Source organism: Solanum pennellii, chromosome 10, assembly GCF_001406875.1.
Source record: "Solanum pennellii chromosome 10, SPENNV200".
NCBI lineage: Eukaryota > Viridiplantae > Streptophyta > Magnoliopsida > Solanales > Solanaceae > Solanum > Solanum pennellii.
Window position 1 is genome coordinate 24,560,730 of NC_028646.1, and position 26,205 is coordinate 24,586,934.

General features: G+C 31.0%; 3 long non-coding RNA genes across 4 annotated transcripts; all 3 read left to right on the top strand.

Annotated features, from left to right (window-relative positions):
- The first annotated feature begins 561 nt into the window (after positions 1 to 561).
- On the top strand, positions 562 to 5,676 carry LOC114074326. Its single transcript, XR_003574688.1, has 2 exons — positions 562 to 922; positions 1,129 to 5,676. It is a non-coding gene; the product is annotated as an uncharacterized LOC114074326 (long non-coding RNA).
- Positions 5,677 to 7,338: 1,662 nt separating this feature from the next.
- On the top strand, positions 7,339 to 13,037 carry LOC107032454. 2 transcript variants are annotated; one of them, XR_001458363.2, is made up of 3 exons: positions 7,342 to 7,583; positions 9,854 to 11,660; positions 12,715 to 13,037. It is a non-coding gene; the product is annotated as an uncharacterized LOC107032454 (long non-coding RNA). The 2 variants fall into 2 exon arrangements; XR_003574686.1 differs by having other exon boundaries at positions 7,339 to 7,583; positions 9,854 to 13,027.
- A 4,022-nt stretch (positions 13,038 to 17,059) lies between these two features.
- On the top strand, positions 17,060 to 22,271 carry LOC107001899. The gene is made up of 2 exons (XR_001454482.2): positions 17,060 to 17,738; positions 22,058 to 22,271. It is a non-coding gene; the product is annotated as an uncharacterized LOC107001899 (long non-coding RNA).
- The last annotated feature ends 3,934 nt before the right edge of the window (positions 22,272 to 26,205 follow it).

Sequence of the window (26,205 nt, forward strand, 5' to 3'; positions counted from 1 at the left end):
TTAAGGGATATCTTTAAACACTTAATTTCAGTTAAATTCTTTTCTTGTTTTTGTTGCCCTTGGATTACTAATTTGGATGACTTCACGCCCTCATAGACATGTCTTACGATGTTCTCTTCTACATTGTCCCTTTGCTAGACTTCGAGAATTTCCACTTGGAATAATTCGAGTTTGTTCATGTTCAGCCATATGTGAAATATGAACAACAGAACAATAGGAATTGTTGAATTTTTAAATGTGACAATACATGTCACTTAAATTTGTAGAAGACAAAAAATGTTGAAAGAGCATAATGACTAAATGAATTTTTCAAGACCAATCTTATTGACATGCTTATTATAGATTTAAGTTAGCAAAAAAAAATAAAATCTACTATAACTATCTTTCAAAAAATGCATAATATTAATCTTATAGCCAACGAATATATTCAATAGAGGACTTCACATTTTCCCATATTAAAAAAATAGCAATAGTACAACTTGTACTACACTTTTTAGTACTAGTAGTGCACTAATTTCATTTTCAAGAATTAAAAGAAATGCAGAAAATCTTTCCCTTTTTTTAATTAAAAAAACAATCATTAACATACTGCAAAACTTTTTAACTCTTCAAGAAACACATTGTACTCGTACATTCTTTCTTCTTTCAATTTTCATAATAACAATCATCTTTTACAAAAAAAAAATAGAATAGACCCACAAATTCCAAAAAGAAAAAACACAGACACACAAAATTATGGAGAAACAATTTTTCCCAGATCTGTTGTTAAAAGGAACAATGGAGAAAATAAATATATTATTCGTTTACAAATCAGATCCATGGAATAATTGTATCACATCTGATTTTAGATAAAAAGATGGCGAGTTCAATTTTCATCAGATCTATATCCAATCTGATTCTCCTCCACTTATATGTCTTAAAGGTAAGAATAAATATTATTTTCACATTCGCAGATTTTCTATTCTCTAGATCTAAATTATTTTTTTCTTATAAGAAAAAATTCAGAAAAAAACCCTTAAGCACTGTTTATTTCAATAAATAACATCTCATACATGGAACAAATAATGTCTGAAACCAGCATAATTATTAACAGTAAGAGGAATAAGTTTGTGTATCTTTTAACCGTAGCGGAAAACTTATCAATGATATCTTTGTTGAGGATTTGCTACGATTGGAACGTTAAATCTCAAGAAAAGAAAGTGCAATGGTACGAACTAATTAACCTCTTGGATTGTTTGATGTTAATGTTAATAAATAAATGGTCTGTCTTTTTTCTTTTTCTATCATTTTTTGTTTATGATATTTCTCTCTTTTTTCAAGTGTGAAGAACTATTTTAAATGGACTGTATGTTAGTGTTAAAGAATGTAACTATTCCCACTCTTTTCAAAATAGTATCCAGCTTCTTTTTCTGAAACTATATTGGGTCAGGTGGGATCTACATGAGCAACCCATGACCCAAAATAACTTATAGAACGTATCAAGAGCTAGTTACTATTTCTAAAAATTATTTTGGAAGTTGTAGATGGTTTAAATAAGACTCGCAAATGTAATTACAATACTGGTTGATGGAGATAAATATTAGATTGTACACCTAAGACTTAAATATATGGTCTAAATAGATTTTGAATTCTATTTGCCACTATAAAAGTATCTACCCTTATGTCATAGGGATTCAACATTTTTCATATAACTAGGAAAATTAGGTTTTCCTTAATTGCACATTTAATTTTTCAACGAAGGGTTTCTAATTAACAACAACATTGCAATTACCCAAGTGCACCAGTTAATAATTGTGCTAACTGCTACCTATCTATTCTAAATGAATATGTCTCCTATAAATAGTAATAAGTTTAGTTAAATATATGGCCAAGTTGATTGAGTTCTTCTAAAATTAAAGGGAAGTAAATTCAAACATAGCATTAATGGGAGGAAATAAAAAATGTGTGGTGTAATTTTTGATAGAGTCTGAAATGCTTATGAGTACAACAAATATTAGTTAACCTTTTTCCTCCTAGAGATGGATTTCTAAAGAAATGGTTTTGAAATATAAATATATGTACGTGAGATTGAGATTGTTATGACATTTCTGAAAGGAGATTTGTGTTTTATCCTACTTTGTGAACTCATCAAAACCTTAGATTTGTACCTACCGAAAGGATTTGATAGCATATTAGGATTGTCATGTTGTAGGATCTATTAATAAAGAACCCTTAAAGGCCACAATTTGTTTAATCCTACGAGTAATTGTTAGGTTTCCAAAGGTGTCACCGTAAAATGAAGCATTGTGACTTTTATAAAGAGTTGACTTTTTGAAGATTTGCTACTTTTATGAAAAGTTGTGGACCTTTTTGAATAGTTACGACTTTTATGAAGAGTTGTGACTTCTACAAAAAGTTACATTTTTTCATAAAACTATGGCTTTTCTGAAGGGTTTTGACTTTTTCAAAGGACTCTGACCATTCCTATAAGACCAAATAAGCACTCGCTTACACTAAACTCTGTTGTCTATATATATAAAGGAGTTTCCTCTTATTTTTCAATAACAAATAACTTATTTCTTAACTTCCTCTTCTATTAAGCCTAATATTATAAGTGTAATTTACTGTTGTTGAGTGGTTTCCCGACACCGTGGTTTTTGGTACCAATACACGGGTGATTAATATCATTCTATCCTATGAGGATATATTCTAACCTTCGATACTTGAGGGGAACAATTTTCTAAGGAGACTGTACATTCTATGAGCTCGATTTTCTTCTTTGAGAAAAATATTTCATTTATTATATTTAATTTTTTTCAGGTTCTATTTGCTTTAGTGTTTTAACGTTTATAGGTTTAAAAATACTCATTAAAATAAGTATATTAGCAATAGAAGTTGAAAATCAATAATAGTAACACGCCAAAGGTGGCTTGGAACTTTAGTCTTTTATGTAGGCATGTTGCATTATACACAAACATTCTGTGGGTTAGTTTTGATATTTCTTTTTTGTTTTTCTTTCCTTACGAGGAGAGTGTTTTTGTAGCTTATGCTGAAAGGTATTAAGTTTATCTTCATCTAAAACATAGGTGTCTTTTTTCCTAGGGAGTATACCCAACTTTTGGCTTTTCTCCTTTAGTTTCTTTTTTCTTTCTCCAAGAGTAATTTTATATCCAAAACTAAATTGCTTTATGATGTGGACTTCTATAATTTCTTCTAAAGTTTCTTCTTTCCTTTTCTATGGTTTCATCAGTTTCATTGTACACTTGTTGTATATAATGGGATTGCATCTAGAATAAATTACATTTGACTCCAGTATTAAAGTATGACTCTAGTGAAGGTTTACCATATTCTCTTGTAGAATGGCCAAATGTTGACGATAAGTGGGTCTGGGAGGCTGGAAAAAGAGCTACAAGTTTAGGCACCTTAAGGATAGATTTTTATATTTTCAGAAGCATTTTCAGGATCCAAAAGGTGGAAAAAAAAATGCTTTAGAAGTAAGATTTCAATGGAAAAGTATTTCAATTCTGAGTATCCTGGTATGGATATCAACTAATTCTTTGCCTCAATTAGCTGGGTGATTTATTCTAAGCACTCACAGGGCTCAAAAGGTTATCTTCGATAAGGCTCTTTGGTATATATCATGTATAGATATATTCGGCCGTTTGCATCAATTAAAAATGATCTTCATATATGTATTGATTTTGATTAAGAAATGAAAGATAGGAATACATCTCCCGGGACCGAGTGCACCCTATACTATCTGCATCAGAGCCAATACTTATAAGGATGGTCACATATGTTGTAGAGGTTTGATAATCACTGAAGCTGAGTTTGGTAAAACTGAAGCTGAATTTGACATTTCTCCTATTTTCCTCAAGCATGCTTGAATTAATCTAATTCTGATTATGCTTTTATTATTCTTCCTCTAGTAGAATTTCTACTCTTCCATACGGAGAAGTTAATAACTTCTAGGGAGTTGGATTAGATAGAGAAGGTGGTAGTGGTAAACCTTCCTTTCCTATTCGTTATCCACTTGCATTAGCTCGTGGGCTAGAGTTACAAACAAATGGAAGATCTATGGTATTTATGTCGAGGGCTCGTGAACCACTAGCTCTCCCTCTTGGTACTCCTAAAACCCTTTACATAGAGGGACTTCCTCCGGACAGCTCCAGAAGACATGTAGCTCATACATATTCATATGTCATTTACTGAATCATTATTAATTTCTGAATATATTTGTTGCTTTTACCCTATTACACTTAAAAGATATTTAGAAACAAGCAACAAATATAATGATTAAGAGATATTTGGGAACAAGCAACAAATATAATGATATAGTAAAGGACATCTCAAAGGATATGAGCTACTTCTCTTCTAGAGAAGTCCGGAGGAAGTCCCTCTATGTAGAGGGTGTTAGATGCACCAGGAAGGAGATGTAGCATTTCACGACACATGGACATAAATACCATAGATTTTTCATTTGGTGCTAGCCCTGGCCCACGAGTTGATGGAAATGTATCACGAACAAGAAGGGAAAGTATACCACCACCACCTTCTCGAGTTAATCCAACTCCTTTGCAGATATTAACTTCTACGTCTTGAAGACAAAAATGTTGTTACGAGAGGAGGAAGAAGAATAATAAAAACAGAATCCAAATTAGTACGAAATTCAAGCATGCCAGAGGAATGTATGAGCAGTGTCAGCCTTTTCAAGAGACCATGCTTTTTGATATTTGTTGCATTGAGCCTAGTCTTTTCCAAGACTATTGTTGTAACCTTAGTTGTAAACTTATAAATTTGGACTATGATGGTACATTTATATTCAATGTGAAGCAACAGTAGATGGCTACATATGTGGGAATGTTTTCCATCTATACTGGGCTCAATGAGTTTCCATGGCTGCGACACTCGGATGAACCATATATTTGGATCAAGAGTATTTTTGTCAACACTATGATTCAAGGACGAATTTTGTTTCACAAGTAGTGAAGCTTTAAAGAATTTACAATTTTTTTCCTTCTCATGTTTACATCGAAATGATGTTAAATGTTGGCATATGTACTTTGTGTGGCTTACAAAAAAAGAATGAAAAAGAATTGTTGCATCGTATTGAATCAATTAAGGACAAGTTATAGCTAATTGATGAATTTTACTTTGTTTCCTTATGATGCAATATTTTTCTAATTTGAGGTTTATAGTTACTAGAAAGACCAATTTTACAATCATATCAGCTTACGAAAGGAATCTGCATTCAAGATGCATTAAAAAAGAAAGTTGTGTGAATGACATTGGTAGCTTCTCTGCCTGGTCATTATCTTATTTGGTTGATCTATCACTTTGACTTGAATATTTGTACCTAAGCAAATTATTTTAGTATGTGAAATTGTGGATAAAAAATACATACGTTTTTTCTTTGTATGTTTCGTCTATTTAAGTGATTCCTATTGTCAAAAAATACCAAAAACACTTGTTGGAACTAAACAAAACATTCTTTCTTATTCTTGTAGGTTTTGTTTTAGTTGTGGTATGTTGCTTCCTCATCTTGTTTTCATCTTTATGCGAATCAATCTCCTTGATTTTGGTAGTGTGTGATTTCCATGTTTAGATTTAAGCCTACTTTTCATAGATTTTGAATATCTCATATTTATTTTTATTTTGCATTGATCATTTAGAATTAGTTATTGGTAAGTTACCGAATCACTGCCTGAATTTATTGGTCATCTTAAAGAACATTACCAATACTTTTGAGTTGAGCGGTCAATTTGACATCACTGAAGGTATTTTTGATATTTTGATCATGACTCTTCTTGTAAGTATAAAATTTGACAGTCAATCATTGGAGGTGGGTCACAGATGTACCCCATACGTTCCTCGTAGATTTGTCCACATAGCATGAGAAGTAGGGAATTTATCACATTTATGTATGAGGTCATCAATCACAAAACCAACTAGTATTCCACGGGAAGTGGGATTAGCCTTTATCCAAGCTTTATAAACTTCAAGATCCTTATATATTGTTAAGTGCTACTGTCTTCTGGTTGATTCCATAGATCATATTTCTCTTTCAGTACATACCAGATTGAAGATTCCAACTGTCGTAATTGTCACCATTCAGTTTTTCACATTTGTTTAAGTGAACAATGATACTTTCTTATGTAATGCATATATTTTAAGATATAATAAGGCAAGAATATTTAATCATTCATGGATATGACATACATATTCAAGTATATCTATTCTAAAAAAGATTTCATATTCAACGAAAAGACATGTAAGCATCCAATCATCATCTACAAATTCAAAACTCAAACAAATTTTGAACTAATTTCTTAATGTGTATACCAATATATTAAATACTTTAATAACAAAGATTTTTACGTCTAATAAATTAAGTTGGATAAAAACAGACTACATAATTTTTATATTTCAATTCGAAAAAGCAATAACATATTTCAAGTCATCTAAATCTAAATTCATCTAACAAGTCTTCAAGGTAATCAATATAAACCCTAAAAAGCAGACTGGATCAAATGTCGTGATAAGTAAAAGTCAATCTATTAATCCAAGGTTCACAGAGAGTGTCTGTTAAATAAGCTAAGACTCACCAATTTGAAATTTTAAAAAATCCTACCAATTCAGCGCACTTTAATTTAAAGAGGTGAATTAAATTATGTGCTGAAACATTAAGGGATATATTCAAACACTTAAGTTCAGTTAAATTCTTTCTTGTTTGTGTTGCCCTTGGATTACTTATTTGGATGACTTCACGCCCTCAGAGACATGTCTTGCGATGTTGTTCTCTTCTACATTGTCCCTTTGCTAGACTTCGAGAATTTCCACTTGGAATTATTCAAGTTTGTTCACGTTCAGCCATTTGTGAAATATGATCAACAAAACAATAGGAATTGTTGAATTTTTAAATATGACAATACATGTCACTATCTTTTGTAGAAGACAAAAAATGTTTAAAGAGCATAACGACTAAATGAATTTATCGAGACCAATCTTATTGACATGCTTATTATATATTTAAGTCATAAAAATAAAATCTAATATGAATATTTTCATAAAACACATAATATTAATTTTATAGGCAACAAATTTATGCAATAGAAGAGTTCACATTTTCCCATATTAAAAAATTGCAATAGTACAACTTGTACTACACTTCTTTAGTACTAGACTAGTACTGCACTAATTTCTTTTTCAAGAATAAAAAAAATGCATTAAAGCTTTCCCTTTTTAAATTATAAAAACAATCATTAATATAGTGCAAAACTTTTCAACTCTTCAAGAAATACATTGTACTGGTATATTCTTTCTTCTTTCAATTTTGATTAGAATAATCATCTTTTTCACAAAAAAAGAAATTAGACCCACAAATTCTAAAAAGAAAAAACACAGACCCACAAAATTATGGAGAAAATATTTTTTTCAATATATGTTGTTCTAAGGAATAATGGAGAAAATAAATATATTATTCGTTTACAAATCAGGTTTATGGAATAATTGTATCACATATGATTTTAGATCAAAAGATGGCAAGTTCAATCCTCATCGGATCTATATTCAGTCTGATTCTTGTCCACTTATATGTCTTAAAGGTAAGAATAAACATTATTTTTATATTCGCAGATTTTTTATTCTCTAGATCCAAATTATTTTTTTCCTGTAAGGAAAAATTCAGAAACAAAAAAACACAAGCACTATTTATTTCAAGAAATAACATATCACACATGGAACAATTAATGTCACTCTGATACCAGTGTAATTATTAACAGTAAGAGGAGTAAGATTGTGTATCTTTTAACCGTAGCGGAAAACTATTCAATGATATCGTTTTTGAAGATTTGCTCCGATTGGGACTTTGAATCTCATGAAAAGAAAGTGCAATGGCACGAACTAAGTGACCTCTTAGATTTTTTCATGTCAATGTTAAAAAATAAATGGTCTGTCATTTTTCCTTTTCTTTCTTTTTTTTGTTTATGATATTTCTCTCTTTTTTCAAGTGTGAAGAATGATTTTAAAGGGACTCTATGTTACCGTTAAATAATGTAATTGTTCCCACTCTTTTCAAAATAATATTTAGCTTCTTTTTTCAGAAACTATATTGGGTCAGGTGGGATCCACATGAGAAACTCATGACCCAAAATAACTTCTAGACGTATCAAGTTCTAGTTGCTATTTCTAAACAATTAATTTGGCGGTTGTAGATCGTCTAAATAGGACTCTCAAATGTAATTACAAAAGTTGTTGATGGAGATAAATACTAGATTGTACACCTACAACTTGAATGTATGGTCTAAATAGATTTTTGATTCCATGTGCCACTATAAAAGTATCTACCCTTATGTCATGAGGATTCAACATTTTTCATAAAACTAGGAAGATTAGGTTTGCCTAAATTGCACATTATAATTTTTCAATGAAGGGTTTCTAATTAAAAACATTGCAATTACCCAATTGCAATAATAGTGCTAACTGCTACCTACCTATTATAAATGAATAAGTCTCCAATAAATAGTAATAAGTTTAATTAAATATATGACCAAGCTGATTGTGTTCTTCTAAAATTAAAGGTGAAGTAAATTCAAACATAGCATTAATGGGAGCAAAGAAAAAACGTATGGTATAATTTTTGGTAGTAACTGAAATGCTAATGTGCACAACAAATGTTAGTTAACCTTTTTCCTCCTGGAGATTTGATTTTCAAAGAAATTGTTTCGAAAGATAAATATAAGTATATGAGATTGAGATTGTTATGACATTTTTGAAAGGCGATTTGTGTTTTATTCTACTTTGTGAACTCGTCAGAACCTTAGATTTGTACCGACTGAAAGTATTTAATAGCATATTTGGATTGTCATGTTGTAGGATCTATTAATAAAGAACCCTTCAAGGCCACAATTTCTTTAATTCTATGAGTAATTGTTAGGTTGCCAAAGGTGTCAATGTAAAATGAAGAGTTGTGACTTTTATAATGAGTTGACTTTTTGAAGATTTGCTACTTTTATGAAAGTAGTGAAACTTTTTTAATAGTTATGACATTTATGAAGATTTGTGACTAGTCTGAAGAGTTGTGACTTCTATGAAAAGTTACATTTTTCTCATAAAACTATGGCTTTTCAGAAGGGTTGTGACTTTTTCAAAGGGTTGTGACCATTCCCATAAGACCAAATAAGCACTCGCTCACACTAACCTCTGTTGTCTATATATAAAAAAGAGTTTCCTCTTATTTTTCAATAACAAATAACTAATTTCTATACTTCCTCTTCTACTAAGCCTAGTATTATAAGTGTAATTTACTGTTCTTGAGTTTTTTTCCTGACGCCGTGGTTTTTGGTACCAATTCACTGGTGAGTAATATCATTCTATCCTATGAGTATATATTCTATCCTCCGATACTTGAGGGGAAGAATCTTCTTAAGGAGATTGTACATTCTATGAGCTCGATTTTCTTTAGTGTTTTAATATTTATAGATTTAAAAATACTCATTAATATAAGTATATTAGTAATACAGGTTGAAAAACAATAATAGTTACACGCCAAAGGTGGCTTGGAACGTTAGTCTATTATGTAGGCATGTTGTATTATACACAAAAATTCTGCGGGTTAGTTTAGCTGTTTCTTTTTTGTTTTTTCTTCCTTTGAAGGAGAGTGTTTTTGTAGCTTATGCCGAAAGATATTTAAGTTTATCTTCATCTAAAGCATAGGTGTCTTATTTCCTAGGGACTATGGTCAATTTTTGGCTTTTCTCCTTTAGTTGCTTTTTTCTTTCTCCAAGAGTTATTTTATAGCCAAACTAGATTGCTTTCTAATGTGGACTTATGAAGTTTCTTCTTTATTTTTCTATGGTTTCATCGGTGTCAACAGAGTCAGATATTTCTATCTTAATTCCAGCAAAGGAGGAGGTGGGGAGCGTTGTGCACTTGTTGTATATAATGGGAGTGCATGTAGAATAAATTACATTTGGCTTCAAGTTTATCAAGTATTAGAGTATGACTCTGGCAAAGGTTTACCATATTCTCTTGTAGAATGGCATAATGTTGATGATAAGTGGGGCTGGGAGGCTGGAAAAAGAGCTACAGGTTTAGGCACCTTGAAGGATAGATTTTTATATCATCTAAAGCATTTTTAGGCTCCAAAAGAAGGAAATAAAAATGCTTTTAGAAGTAAGATTCCAGTGAAAAGTATTTCAAGTCTGAGCTTCCTGGTATGGATATCAACTAATTCTTTGCCTCAATCAGTTGGGTGATTCCTTCAATGCACTCATCGAGTTGAAAAAGTTATCTTCAACAAGGCGCTTTGGTATATATCATATATAGAGATATATTTTCGGCCGTTTGCATCAATTAAAAATTAACTTCATTCTTTTATATATGTCTTGATTTTGATTAAGAAATGAAACATAGGAATGCATCTCTAAGGACCGAGTGCACCCTATACTGTCTAATTCTTCTATAAGAGCCAATAGTTATAAGGATGGTCATATATGTTGTAGAAGTTTGATAATCACTGAAGCTGAGTTTGGTAAACCTGAAGCTGAATTTGACACTTCTCCACATTCCTCAGGCATGCTTAAATTTTTGCTTATTTAGATTGTTCTTTTATTATTCTTCCTCTTGTAGAAACTTTCTTCTTTTCAAGACAGAGAAGTTAATAACTACTAAGGAATTGGATTAGATAGAGCACGTGGTAGTGGTAAACCGTCCCTTCCTATTCGTGATCCACTTGCATCACCTCGTGGGCTAAAGATAGTAGCAAATGGAAGAGCTATGATGTTTATATTGAGGGCTCATGAAACACTACCTCTCCCTCATGGTGCTCCTAAAACCCTGTTTATAAAGGGACTTCCTCGGGACAACTCCAGAAGACAAGTAGCTCATATCTATTCAGATGTCATTTGTTGAATCATTATTAATTTCTGAATATAGTTGTTGCTTTTACCCTACTACACTAAAAATATATTTGGGAACAATCAAAAAATATAATGATTCAGAGATATTCGAGAAAAAGCAACAAATATAATCATTTAGTAAATGACATCTCAAAGGATATGAGCTACTTCTCTTCTGGAGTTGTCTAGAGGAAGTCCCTCTATGTAGAGGGTTTTAGATGCACCAGGAGGGAGATGAAGTATTTCATGAAACATCGACATAAATACCATAGATCTTTCATTTGGTTCTAGCTTAGGCACACGAGCTGATGGAAGTGCATCACGAACAAGAAGGGAAGGTATACCACCACCACTTTCTCTAGTTAATCCAGCTCCCTTGTAGTAATTAGCTTCTACGTCTCGAAGACAAAAATGTTGTTACAAGAGGAGGAAGAAGAATAATAAAAACAAAATCCAAATTAGTAAAAAATCCAAGCATGCCCGAGTAATGTAGGAGCAGTGTCAACCTTTTCCTAGAGACCATGCTTTTTGATATTTGTTGCAATTAGCCTAGTCTTTTCCAAGACTATTGTTGTTACCTTAGTTGTAAGTTTATCAATTTTGACTATGATGGTACATTTATATTTGATATGAAACAACAGTAGATGGCGACATATTGGGAATGTTTTCCATCTATACAAGGCTCAATGAGTTTACATGGCTGCGACATTCGGATGAACCATAAATTTGGATCTAGAATATTTTTGTCAATACTATGGTTCAAGGACGGATTTTGTTTCACAGGTAGTGAAGCTTTAAAGAATTTACAATTTTTTTCCTTCTCGTGTTGAAATCGAAAAGATGTTGAATGTTGGCATATGTATTTTGTATGGCTCACAAAAAAGAATGGAAAAGAGTTGTTGCATCATATTAACTCAATTAAGGAAACATTATAGCTAATTGTTAATTATACTTTGCTTCCTTATGATGCAATCATTTTCTAATTTGAGGTTTATAATTACTAGAATTACCAATTTGACAATCATATCAGCTTACGCAAGGAATCTACATTCAAGATGTATTAAAAAGGAAAGTTGTGTGAATGACATTGGTAGCTTCTCTGCCTGGTCATTATCGTATTTGGTTGATCTGTCACTTTAACTTGAACATTAGTACCTAATAAAGTTATTTTAGTATGTGAATTACGGATAAAAATACATACATTTGTTCATTGTATGTTTCGTCTATCAGTCATTCCTATTGTCCACAAATACTAAAACACTTGGTGGAACTAAACAAACCATTCTTTCTTATTCTTGTAGGGTGTGCTTTCCTTGTTGTATGTTTCCTCCTCATCTTGTTTTCACCTTTATAAGAGTCAATCTCCTTGATTCTTGTAGCGTGTGATTTCCATGTTTAGATTTAAGCCTACTTTTCACAGATTTTTAATATATCACTTTTATTTTTATTTTGCATTGATCATTTAGAATTAGTGTCATCAACATAAGTTTGAAATATAAGTTATTGAAGCAAATAGTATGTGTTGTTGCTTCTCTACGTTTAGCAATACAACTCAGATTTACTAGAGCGTATCTATTAGGCTGATATATCTATATATTACCATTATTGTTCTTGTGATTCTTCTTGTTTCTCTTGATTTGCAACCATATTTAATAATGATTATTTCTATATATTGTATCTTTCATATTTTTAGAGTCATGGTTCAGTGCTCAATTTGTTATTATTAACTAGTCTTGTGTCAATTTATATCATACAGTATTTCTAATGACATGTAGGATTTTTTTAATTCTTCCTTTTGAACGATGGTTTGATGAAGTTGTTTTATTGATCATTACAGCTAACTGTGCTACATTGTAAGTTCAAAATCTATGTTAGAAGCAAAAGACACCGGATGCTTCCAATTTGTCTAAATGTTTATCACAAAATTACCCTATGCTGATGGGAGGTAAAATTACACAATGGAATGCGGAAGCTCGTCCAGACACTATCGTCATAAAAATGATTTGGTATATTTCTACATGCCACTGATTTTAACCTCGGGCTCCAAATATTTTGTTTAGCTTGGATTGTAGCAAGAGAATTTTATTTTTTCTATGTACTTGTACACGAAGCCACTGTTGAATTATGTTTTTGCCCCTTTATAAATTAAATTTTAGAAAATTATATGTTAAATTTTTTAACCTTTTCGCTCAAATTAAAAACCTTTTTTTTCCTTCATCCCTCGTTTGACCTTCAATTATCTCTTACGTTAACCTTTTGTCTCAATAATATCCTCGATGCAAACCTTTGGTTCATATTTTATCTTATTTTTAACAAGTCGTCTAAAGTAAAAATATTAAACATTTTTTATTATGTTGCAAAATCTGATTGGTCTTAATTCAAATCCTTCTCAAATAAATAATGAAAACTACATATGATTCATATTTTGAGCCAATAAGCTTGAAATTAATATTAAAAATATTAATTTCATGATATCTTTTGATTGAAGTATTTTAAATCAACCGGTAATTTACTACTCAATTTATATTTAATCGTCAATTTTAAAAAAATTATGTTTTCTATCAATTATCAAATTCTCTTGTTCAGTTTCTTGTTTTATTCTTTTTTCATCTCTTATTCTCAATTAATAAAGATATCTAGGATTTAACCTTGAAGTGAACTTACATGTTCATATTGTTTGCATTTGTATTATTTTCATGTTTGGTTGGAATTGCAAAATAGGTTATTTTCATTATTTTATTTTGAATTATTGATACAGGAAAAAGAAAATTATAGTATACATTCATAGTTGCTTAATTAAAATCATCATCTATTGAACTAACCATTCATAAATGAATTCTGTTGTTATTTTCTCTCTTTTCATTTTATTCTTAGTATAAAAAGATTAAAAATTTAAATTGGTGAACAAGATGCAAGAATAAAAATACCATGGAACCCATAATCAGGCCAAATATATGGTTCCATATATTTAGTAATTCCAAATTATTTTAATGGAGAAGAGTCTAACTTACCCTTAAACTATGAGACTGTGCATAAATTTACCCATCAACAACCTTATGAGTGCGGCCAATAATAAATAAAGGTAGGTTTGAGCCCAAAGGTTGACGTCGGGGGTATTTGGGGACCAAAAGGTGAATGGTTTACCATTTCAAGAAGTTGAAGGCATTTTAGGCCCCTCTTCGTAAATATTATATCGTTTTAATTACATGAATGCGTATTGACCTTTTCACTTAACTCAACTAATTCCTAATTAAATCTCTAATTTAATAATAATATTTAAATTGGGATAATGTACAAGTGCCCCCTCAACCTATGCCTGAAATCTCAGAGACACACTTATACTATACTAAGGTCCTATTACCCCCTGAACTTATTTTATTGATAATTATGTCCCCTTTTCGGCCTACGTGGCACTATCTTGTGGGTCCAACGGTGGTTGACTTTTTTTTCAAGCTAGTGTCACGTAAGCAGAAAAGGGGTAGAAAATTACTTATAACATCATCAATTAATGTAATGAAGTGTGTAGCACCACATTTTCCCCTCGCATTTATTAATGAAATATCATAATGGATTACTTGAAGTGGGTACTCAACTCTTCTAGTCTTCCCAAATGGTTTACGTGTAACCTTTTGACCAAGATATTTTCACAAGTTGGCATATCAATTTTGGTGAAAGAAATTAAATGTCCTTCCTCTGTCAACCTATTCAATCAATCTTTCCCTGTATGACCTAATCTTGCATGTCATTTAATAACATCAACATCATTATTACTTAAATAACATGTCATTACACAACGATCAACATGATATTCATGAGTTCAAGGATTACAATCTAAATCGATAAAACGATCATAAAAAAGTTCAAAACCATATAGAACATTATCGAGAGTTATTTTAAAATCATTGCGACTAACTGATAAATATAACCTACGTCTAAAAGAACATAGAAAGATACTAAGTTTCGTCGAATCTCTAGAGCATATAGGATGTCATGCAACATCAAAGAAAGGCAACCCCACAAGGTCACTTTGCATGTGTCTATCCTTTTGAGTTGAAGTTTAAAATTATTTCCTACGTAGATCCACATTTATTTAGATGAAACTCGATGAAAATCCCCAAAATCTTCTCTATCTCAACTCACGTGGTCGGTGGGTCTTGACTCTACAATCAATATAAGGTAAGACATGGTTAGTAAAGAAGTTCTTGAAACATATGTAGTATTTAGAGATGCATTAAGATATGTAACCATTTTTGGCTCAATACATTCACGAGAAAAGTACCCCCACACTTTGCAATTATAGCACTTCATTTGCTTTTATCTCTCTTCTTGAGTGACCTTTTTTATTTCTTGGAATTTAGGTTCTTCTTTTTCTAAGAGGGTCCTTCTTTGGTTTTTTTTGTCTTCCTCAGTTATTTTCCGATTGTTCTTGCGTTTGATGCTTGATTATTCTGTACAACTTTACTTTGACATAAAGGTATTAGAAGAAGCTTTAGTAGCAAGAAGATGCTCATCTTCATCATTAACATAGTGGCAATATCAAAAAAAGTTTTGATGCTATCAATATGTGTTACGTTTACCTTCAAATGTTCCCAGTTATTTGTAATTGATCGAATCACTTCCTAAATTTATTGGTCATCTTAAAGAGCATGACCAATACTTTTGTGTTGAGCGGTCATTTTGACATCATCGTAAGGTGTTATTTGATATTTTGATCATGACTCTTCTTTTAAGTATCAAATTTGATAGTCTACTATCGTAGGTGGGTCACAGATGTACCCCATACGTTCCTCGTAGATTTTCCCACATAGCATGAGGAGCAGTGAATTTATCAGATTCATGTATGAGGTCATCAATCACAGAAATAGCTAGTATTCCACGAGAAGTGGGGTTAGCCTTTCTCCAAGCTTTATAAACTTCAAGATCCCTATATATTTTTAAGTGTTACTCTGTTCTAGTTGATTCAAGAGAGCATTTTCCTCTTTCGATACATACCATATTTACGATTCCAAATGTCGTAATTGTCACCATTTTGTTTTTCATAATTGTTTAAGTCAACAATGATACTTTTTTATGTCATGCATATTTTGAGATATAATTAGGAAAGAATATTTAATCATTCATGCATATGACATACATAGTCAAGCAATTCAGTTCTCATAAAGCTTTCATATTGAACGAAAAGACATGTAAGCATCCAATCATCATCTACATATTGAAAATTCAAACAAATTTTTAACTAATTTCATAATGTGTATACCAATATATTAAAGACTTTATTAGCAAAGATTTTTAAGTCTAATAAAAAAATAAATTGAAAAAAAACTACATAATTTATATATTGTAATTCGAAAAAGCAATAACATATTACAAGTCATTTTAATCTAAAATCCCCTCACAAGTCTTCAAGGTAATAAATATAAACCCGAAAAAGCTGACTGGATCAAATGTCGTGATAAGTATAAGTGAATCTATTAATCCAAAGTTCATAGAGAAAGTTTGTTAAATAAGCTAAAACTATCCAATTTGAAATTTGAACAAATCCTGCCAATTTAATGCACTTTAATTTAAAGAGATGAATAAAATCATGTGCTGAAACATTAAGGGATATCTTCAAACACTTATGTTCTATTAAATTCTTTTCTTGTTTGTGTTTCCCTTGGATTACTAACTTGTATGACTTCACGCCCTCAGAGACATGTCTCACGATGTTGTTCTCTTTTACGTTGACCCTTTGCTAGACTTCTAGAATTTCCAATTGGAATAATTCGAGTTTGTTCATGTTCAGCCATGTGTGAAATATGAACAACAAAACTATAGGAATTATTGAATTTTTAAATATGATAATACATGTCACTATCATTTGTAGAAGACAAAAATGTTTAAAGAGCATAAGGACTAAATGAATTTATCAAGACCAATCTTATTGACATGCTTATTATATATTTAAGTCTTCAAAAAAATCTAATATGACTATTTTAAAAAAAACACAATATTAATCTTATAGACAACAAATATATGCAATAGAGGACTTCACATTTTCCCATATTAAAGATATAGTAATAGTACAACTTGTACTACACTTCTTTAGTACTAGTATTGCACTAATTTCTTTTTAAAGAATTAAAAAAATGCATCAATTCTTTCCCTTTTTTAATTTAAAAACAATAATTAATATAGTGCAAACCTTTTCAACTCTTCAAGAAATACATTGTACTGGCATATTCTTTCTTCTTTCAATTTTCATTAGAACAATCATCTTTTTCACAAAAATGAAAATAGACCCACAAATTTTAAAAAAAAAAAATCACAGACCCACAAAATTATGGAGAAACAATTTTTCCCAAATCTGTTGTTCAGAGGAACAATGGAGAAAATAAATATCTTATCCGTTTACAAATAAAATCAAATGGAATAGTTATATCACATCTGATTTTTGATCAAAAGATGGCGAGTGCAATTCTCATCGAATCTATATCCAATATGATTCTCATCCACTGATAAGTCTTAAAGGTAAGAAAAAAATATTATTTTTATATTCGCAGATTTTCTATTCTCTAGATCAAAATTATTATTTTCTTATAAGAAAAAATTCAGCAAAAAATAAAATAAAATTAAGCACTATTTTTTCAAGAAATAACATCTCACACATGTAACAATTAATGTTGCTCTGATATCAGTGTAATTATTAACAGTTAGAGGAATAAGACTGTATATCTTTTAACCGTAGCGGAAAACTAAACCAATGATATCTTTTTTGAGGATTTGCTTGGATTGGGACTTTGAATCTCAAGAAAAGAAAGTGCAATGACACGAACTAAGTAACCTCTTCGAATGTTTGATGTCAATGTTAATAAATAAATGGTATGTCATTTTTATTTTTCTTTCTCTTTTTGTTTATGATATTTCTCTCTTTTTTCAAGTGTGAAGAACTACTTAGATGGATTGTATGTTACCGTTAAACAATGTAACTGTTCCCGCTCTTTTCAAAATAATATTTAGCTACTTTTTCAGACACAATATTGGGTCAGGTGGGATTGGTATGAACAACCCATGACCCAAAATAACTTATAGAATGTATCAAGTTCTAGTTACGATTTTAAGCAATTAATTTAGAGGTTGTAGATGGTTTAAATAGGACTGACAAATGTAATTACAATAGTGGTTGATGGAGATAAATACTAGATTGTACACCTAACACTTGAATATATTCTCTAAATATATTTTGAATTCCATTTTCCACTATAAAAGTATCTACGCTTATGTCATGGGGATTCAACATTTTTTCATATAACTAGGAAGATTAAGTTTTCCTTAATTGCACATTATAAATTTCAACGAAGGGTTTCTAATTAACAACATTGCAATTACCCAGTTGCACCACTTAATAATAGTACTAACTGCTACCTACTTATTCTAAATGAATATGTCTCCTATAAATAGTAATAAATTTAATTAAATATATGGCCAAACTGATTGTGTTCTTCTAAAATTAAAGGTGAAGTAAATTCAAACATAGCACCAATGGGAGGAAAGAAAAAATATGTGGTATAATTTTTTATAGAGTCTAAAATGATAATGTACACAACAAATATTAGTTAACCTTTTTCCTCCTAGAGATTGGATTTCTAAAGAAATGGTTTTGAAAGATAAATATAAGTACGTGAAATTGAGATTGTTGTGACATTTCAGAAAGGAGATTTATCTTTTATCCTACTCTGTGAACTCATTAGAACCTTAGATTTGTACCTACCAAAAGGATTTGATAGCATATTAGGATCGTCATGTTGTAGGATCTATTAGCAAAGAACCCTTCAAGGCCAAAATTTATTTAATTCTATGAGTAATTTTTAAGTTTCCAAAAGTTGTCAATGTAAATGAAGAATTGACTTTTTGAAGATTTGGTACTTTTACGAAAGTTGTGAACCTTTTTGAATAGTTATGACTTTTATAAAGTGTTGTGACTTCTATTAAAAGTTACGTCTTTTTCATAAAAACTATGGCTTTTCTGAAGGGTTGTGACATTTTTAAAGGGCTGCGACCATTCCTAGAAGACCAAATAAGCACTCGCTCACACTAACCTCTGTTGTCTATATATATAAAGGAGTTTCCTCTTATTTTTCAATAACGAATAATAATTTCTAAACTTCCTCTTCTACTAAGCCTAGTATTATAAGTGTAATTTATTGTTCTTGAGTTTTTTCCTGACGCCGTGGTTTTTGGTACCAATTCGGCGGTGAGTAATATAATTCTATCCTATGAGGATATATTCTAACCTTCGATACTTGAGGGGAAGAATCTTCTTAACGAGATTGTACATTCTATGAGCTCGATTTTCTTTTTTGAGAAAAATATTTCATTTAAAATATTTAATTTGTTTCAGGTTCTATTTTCTTTAGTGTTTTAATATTTATAGATTTAAAAATACTCATTAATATAAGTATATTAGTGATACAGGTTGAAAAAAAAAATAATAGTTACACGCCAAAGGTGGCTTGGAACGTTAATCTTTTATGTAGGCATGTTATGTTATACACAAACACTCTGCGGGTTAGTTTTGATGGTTCTTTTTTGTTTTTCATTCCTTAGGAAGAGAGTGTTTTTGTAGCTTATGCTGAAAGGTATTTAAGTTTATCTTCATCTAAAGCATATGTGTCTTATTTTCCTAGGGAGTATGCCCAATTTTTGGCTTTTCTCCTTTAGTTGCTTTTTTCTTTCTCCAAGAGTTATTTTATAGCCAAACTAGATTGCTTTCTGATGTGGACTTCTGAAGTTTCTTCTTTCTTTTTCTATGGTTTGATCGGTGTCAACAGAGTAAGATATTTCTATATTAATGTCAGCAAAGGAGGAGGTGGCGAGTGTTGTGCACTTGTTGTATATAATGAGAGTGCATGTAGAATAAATTACATTTGGCTTCAAGTTTATCCAGTATTAGAGTATGTCTCTGGCAAAAGTTTACCATATTCTCTTGTAGAATGGCATAATGTTGATGATAAGTAGGGCTGGGAGGCTGGAAAAAGAGCTACGGGTTTAGGCACCTTGAAGGATAGATTTTTATATTTTCTAAAGCATTTTTATGCTCCAAAAAAAGGAAATAAAAATTCTTTTAGAAGTAAGATTCCAGTGAAAAGTATTTCAAGCATTCTGTATGGATATCAACTAATTATTTGTCTCAATCAGTTGGGTGATTTCTTCTAAGCACTCATAGAGTTCAAAAGGTTATCTTCGACAAGGCTCTTTGGTATATATTATATAGAGATATATTTTCGGCCGTTTGCATCAATTAAAAATGAACTTCATTCTTTTAAATACGTATTGATTTTGATTAGGAAATGAAACATAGGAATGCATCTCCAAGGACCGAGTGCACCCTATACTGTCTGATTCTCCTATAAGAGCCAATAGTTATAAGGATGGTCACATATGTTGTAGAAGTTTAATAATCACTGAAGCTGAGTTTGGTTAACCTGAAGCTTAATTTGACACATCTCCACATTCCTCAGGCATGCTTGAATTTCTTGCTTATTTCAATTGTTCTTTTATTATTCTTCCTCTTGTAGAAACTTTCTTCTCTTCAAGACAGAGAAGTTAATAACTACTAGGGAGTTGGACTAGATAGAGCACGTGGTAGTGGTAAACCGTCCCCTCCTATTTGTGATCCAGAGCACGTGGTAGTGGTAAACCGTCCCTTCCTATTTGTGATCCACTTGCATCAGCTCGTGGGCTAGAGATAGCACCAAATGGAAGAGCTATGGTGTTTATATCAAGGGCTCGTGAAACACTACCTCTCCCTCATGGTGCTCCTAAAACCCTTTACATAGAGGGACTTCCTCCGGACAACTCCAGAAGACAAGTAGCTCATATCTATTCATATGTCATTTACTGAATCATTATTAATTTCTGAATATATTTGTTGCTTTTACCCCACTACCCTCAAAATATATTTGGGAACAATCAACAAATATAATGATTCAGAGAAATTTGGGAACAAGCAACAAATATAATCATTTAGTAAATGACATCTCAAAGGATATGAGCTACTTCTCTTCTGGAGTTGTCCGGAGGAAGTCCCTCTATGTAGAGGGTGTAAGATGCACCATGAGGGAGATGTAGTATTTCAGGAGACATCGACATAAATACCGTAGATCTTTCATTTGGTGCTAGCTCTGTCCAGGAGCTGATGGAAGTGGATCACGAACAAGAAGAGAAGGTATACCACCACCACCTTCTCTAGTTAATCCAACTCCCTTTTAGTTATTAGCCTATATGCCTCGAAGACGAAAATGTTGTTACAAGAGGAGGAAGAAGAATAATTAAAAAAAAATCCAAATCAGTACCAAATTCAAGCATGTCGGAGAAAAGTAGGAGCACTGTCAGCCTTTTTAAGAGACCATTCTTTCTAATATTTGTTGCATTAAGCCTAGTCTTTTCCAAGACTATTGTTGTAACCTTAGTTTTAAACATATCAATTTGGACTATGATGGTACATTTATATTCGATGTGAAGCAACAGTAGATGGCTACATGTGTGGGAATGTTTTCCATCTATACTGGGCTCAAGGACTTTACATGGCCACGCATTCGGATGAACCATCAACTTGGATCCAGAGTATTTTTGTCAATACTATGATTCAAGACGTATTTTGTTTCACAAGTAGTGAAGCTTTAAAGAATTTACAATTTTTTTCCTTCTCATGTCGTCATCGAAAAGATATTGAATGTTGGCATATGTATTTTGTGTGGCTCACAAAAAAAGAATGGAAAAGAGTTGTTGCATCGTATTGAACCAATTAAGGAAAAGTTATAGCTAATTGATGAATTATTCTTGTTTCCTTATGATGCAATCTTTTTCTAATTTGATGAGGTTTATAGTTACTAGAATGACCAATTTGACATTCATATTAACTTAAGAAAGGAATCTGCATTGAAGATGCATTAAAAAAGAAAGTTGTGTGAATGATATTGGTAGCTTCTCTGCCTGGTCATTATCTTATTTAGTTGATCTGTCTGTCACTTTGACTTGAATATTGTTACCTAAGCAATTTATTTTAGTATGTGAAATTGTGGATATAAATACATACATTTGTTCATTGTATATTTCGTCTATTTCAGTGATTCCTACTGTCCTCAAATACCAAAAACACTTAATGGAACTAAACAAACCATTCTTTCTTATTCTTGTAGGGTGTGCTTTCCTTGTGGTATGATGCTTCCTCTTCTTGTTTCATCTTTATGCGAGTCAATGTCCTTGATTTTGGTAGTGTGTGATTTCCATGTTTAGATGTAAGCCTACTTTTCATACATTTTGAATCTCATTTTTATTTTTATTTTGCATTGATCAGTTAGAATTAGTGTCATCATTCAATCATAAGTTTTAAATATAAGTTATTGAAGGAAATAGTATGTGTTGTTGCTTCTCTACCATTAGCAATACTACTCAAATTTACTAGAGCGTATCTATTAGGGTGATATATCTATATATTACCATTATTGCTCTTGTGATTCTTCTTGATTGGCTTGATTTGCAACCATATTTACTAATCATTATTTCTATATATGTTATCTTTCATATTTTTAGAATCATGGTTCAGTGCTCAATTTGTTATTATTAACTAATCTTATGTCAATTTATACCCTACACTATTTCTAATGTCATGTAGTATCCTTTTATTTCGTCCTTTTGAACGATGGTTTTCATGAAGTTGTTTTCTAGATCATTACAGCTAACTCTGCTACCTTGCATGTTCAAAATCTATGTCATAACCAAAAGACATCGGATGATACCAATTTGTCTAAATTTTTATCACAAAATTATCCTATTCTAATGGGAGGTAAAAGTACACAATGGAATGTACAAACTTGTCCAGACAATATCGCCACAAAAAAGATTTGGTATATTTCTACGTGCCACTGATTTTAACCTTGAGCTCCAAATATTTTGTTTAGCTTGGATAGTAGCAAGGGAATTTTATTTTTCCTATGTACTTGTACAAGAAGCCACTGTTGGATTACGTTTTTACCCCTTTATAAATTAATTTTAGAAATTATATGTTAATTTTTTTAACCTTTTCGCTCAAATTAAAAACTTTTTTTCCTTCATCCCTCTTTCGACCTTCAATTGTCTCTTACGTTAACCTTTTGGCTCAATAATATCCTTGATGCAAACCTTTGGTTCATATTTTCTCTTATTTTTAACAAGTCGTCTAAAGAAATAATATTAAACATTTTTTTATTATGTTGCAAAATCTGATTGGTCTTAATTCAAATCCTTCTCAGATTAATAATGAAAACTACATATGATTCATATTTTGAGCCAATAAGCTTGAAACTAATATTAAAAATATTAATTTCATGATATATATCTACATTAACGTATTTTAAATCAACCGGTAATTTACTACCCAATTCATATTTGGAGATCTAACAAAATTTGATACTTGTATTATTTGATCGTCAATTTAAAAAATGATTAATATTTTTTTAATATTATGTTTTCTATCAGTTATCAAATTCTCTTGTTCAGTTTCCTCTTTCTATTCTTTTTTCATTACTTATTCTCAATTAATAAAGATATCTAGGATTTAACCTTGAAGTGAACTTACATGTTCATATTGTTTGAATTTGTATTATTTTCATGTTTGGTTGGAATTGCAAAATAGGTTATTTTCATTCTTTTATTTTGAATTTTTTATTAAGGCAAAAGAAAAATCATAGTATACGTACATAGTTGCTTAATTAAAATCATCTTCTATTGAACAAACCATTGATAAATGAATTTCGTTGTATTTTCTCCCTTTTTATTTTACTCTAAGTTTAAAAAGACTTAAAAATTAAAATGGTGAACAAGATCCAAGAATAAAAATACCATGGAACCCAAAATCATGCTAAGTATACGGTCCAATATATTTAGTAATTCCAAATTATTTTAATGGAGAAGGGCCTAAATTGCCTTAAACTATGAGACTGTGCATAAATTTACCCTTCATCAACCTTATAAGTGCGGCCAATAAGAAATAAAGGTAGGTTTGAGCCAAAAGGTTGACATCGGGGTATTTGGGGATCAAAAGGTGAATGGAGGGAAGATGTTTACCATTTCAAAAAGTTTAGAGCATTTTAGGCCCCTCTTCGTAAATATTATATCATTTTAATTACTTGAATGCGTATTGACCTTTTCATTTAACTCAATGAATTCCTAATTAAATCTCTAATTTAATATTTATATTTAAATTGAGATAATGCACAAGTACCCCCTCAACCTATGCTTGAAATCTCAGAGACACACTTATACTAAACTAAGGTATATTACCTCCATGAACTTATTTTATTAATAATTTTCTACCCCTTTTCGGCCTACGTAGCACTATCTTGTGGGTCCAACGCTAGTTGACTTTTTTATTTTCAAGCTAGTGTGACGAAGGATGAAAAGGGGTAGAAAATTACTTATAACATCATCAATTAATGTAATGTAATATGTAGCACCACATTTTCCCCTCGCATTTATAAAGAAATATCATAATGGATTACATGAAGTGGACACTCAAATCTTTTAGTCTTCCCGAATGATTTACGTGTAACCTTTCCACCAAGATAGTTTCACAAGTTGGCATATCAATTTTGGTGAAAGAACTTAAATTTCCTTCGTCTGCCAACCTATTCATTCAATATTTCCCTATATGACCTAATGTTGCATGTCATTTAATAACATCAACATCATTATTACTTAAATAGCATGTAATTACACAACGATCAACATAATAGTCATAAATTCAAGGATTACAATCTAAAACTATAAAACGATCACAAAAAAATCAAAAACCATATAAAAAATTATCTAGAGTTATTCTAAAATCATTGAGACTATATGATAAATTATAACATACGTCTAAAAGAACATAGAAAGATACTAAGTTTCGTCGAATCTCTGGAGTATATAGGATGTTATGCAACATCAAGGAGCACTTACCCCACAAGGTCACTTTTCATGTGTCTATCCTTTTGACTTCAAGTTTAGCATTATTTTCTACGTTGATCCACATTGATTTAGATGAAACTCGATGAAAATCCTCAAATTCTTCTCTATCTCAACTCACGTGGTCGGTGGATCTTGAGTCTACAATCCATCTATGATAAGATTCAGTTAGTAAAGAAGTGCTAGATATACATGTCGTTTTTAGAGATGCATTAACAAATATTACCTTTATTGCCTAAATACATTCACGAGCAAAATACCCTAGCACTTTGCAATTATAGCACTTAATTTTTATTTTATCTCTCTTCTTGAGTAACCTTTTTTATTTCTTGGAATTTACGTTCTTTTTCTTAGAGGGTCCTTCTCTAGTATTTTTGTCTTTCTCAGTTATTTTCCGATTCTTCTTGTGTTTGAAGCTTGAAGATTCTGTACCACTTGACTCTAACACAAAGGTATTAGGAGAAGCTTTAGTATCATGTAGATGCTCATCTTCATCATTAACATAGTGGGCAACATTAAAAAATGTTTTGATGCTATCAATATGTGTTACATTTACCTTTAAATGTTCTCAGTTATTGGTAAGTGAACGAATCACTGCCTGAATTTATTGGTCATCTTAAAGAACATGAACAATACTTTTGAGTTGAGCGGTCATTTTGACATCACAGACGTACCCCATACCTTCCTCGTAGATTTTCCCACATAGCATGAGTAGGGAATTTATCACATTCATGTATGAGGTTATCAATCACAGAACTAGCTAGTATACCACGGGAAGTGGGATTAGCCTTTATCAAAGCTTTATAAACTTCAAGATCCGTACATATTGTTAAGTGTTACTCTGTTCTGGTTGATTCAAGAGAGCATTTTTTCCCTTTTAGTACATACCATATTTATGATTCCAAATGTCATAATTGTCACCATTCAGTTTTTCACATTTGTTTAGGTCAACAATGATATTTTTTTATGTCATACATATATTTTATATAATAAGGCAAGAATATTTAATCATTCATGTATATGACATACATATTCAAGAAAATCAATTCTCATAAAGGTTTGATATGCAATGAAAAGACATGTAAGCATCCAATCATCATCTACAAATTCAAAATTCAACCAAATTATGAACTAATTTCTTAATGTGTATACCAATATATTGAAGACTTTAATAACAAATATTTTTAAGTCTAATAAAATAAATTGAAAAAAAACAAACTACATAATTTACATATTGTAATTCAAAATAGCAATAACATATTACAAGTCATCTAAATCTAAAATTCTCTCACAAGTCTTCAAGTTAATAAATATAAACCCTAAAAAGTTGTCTAGATCAAATGTCGTGATAAGTAAAAGTCAA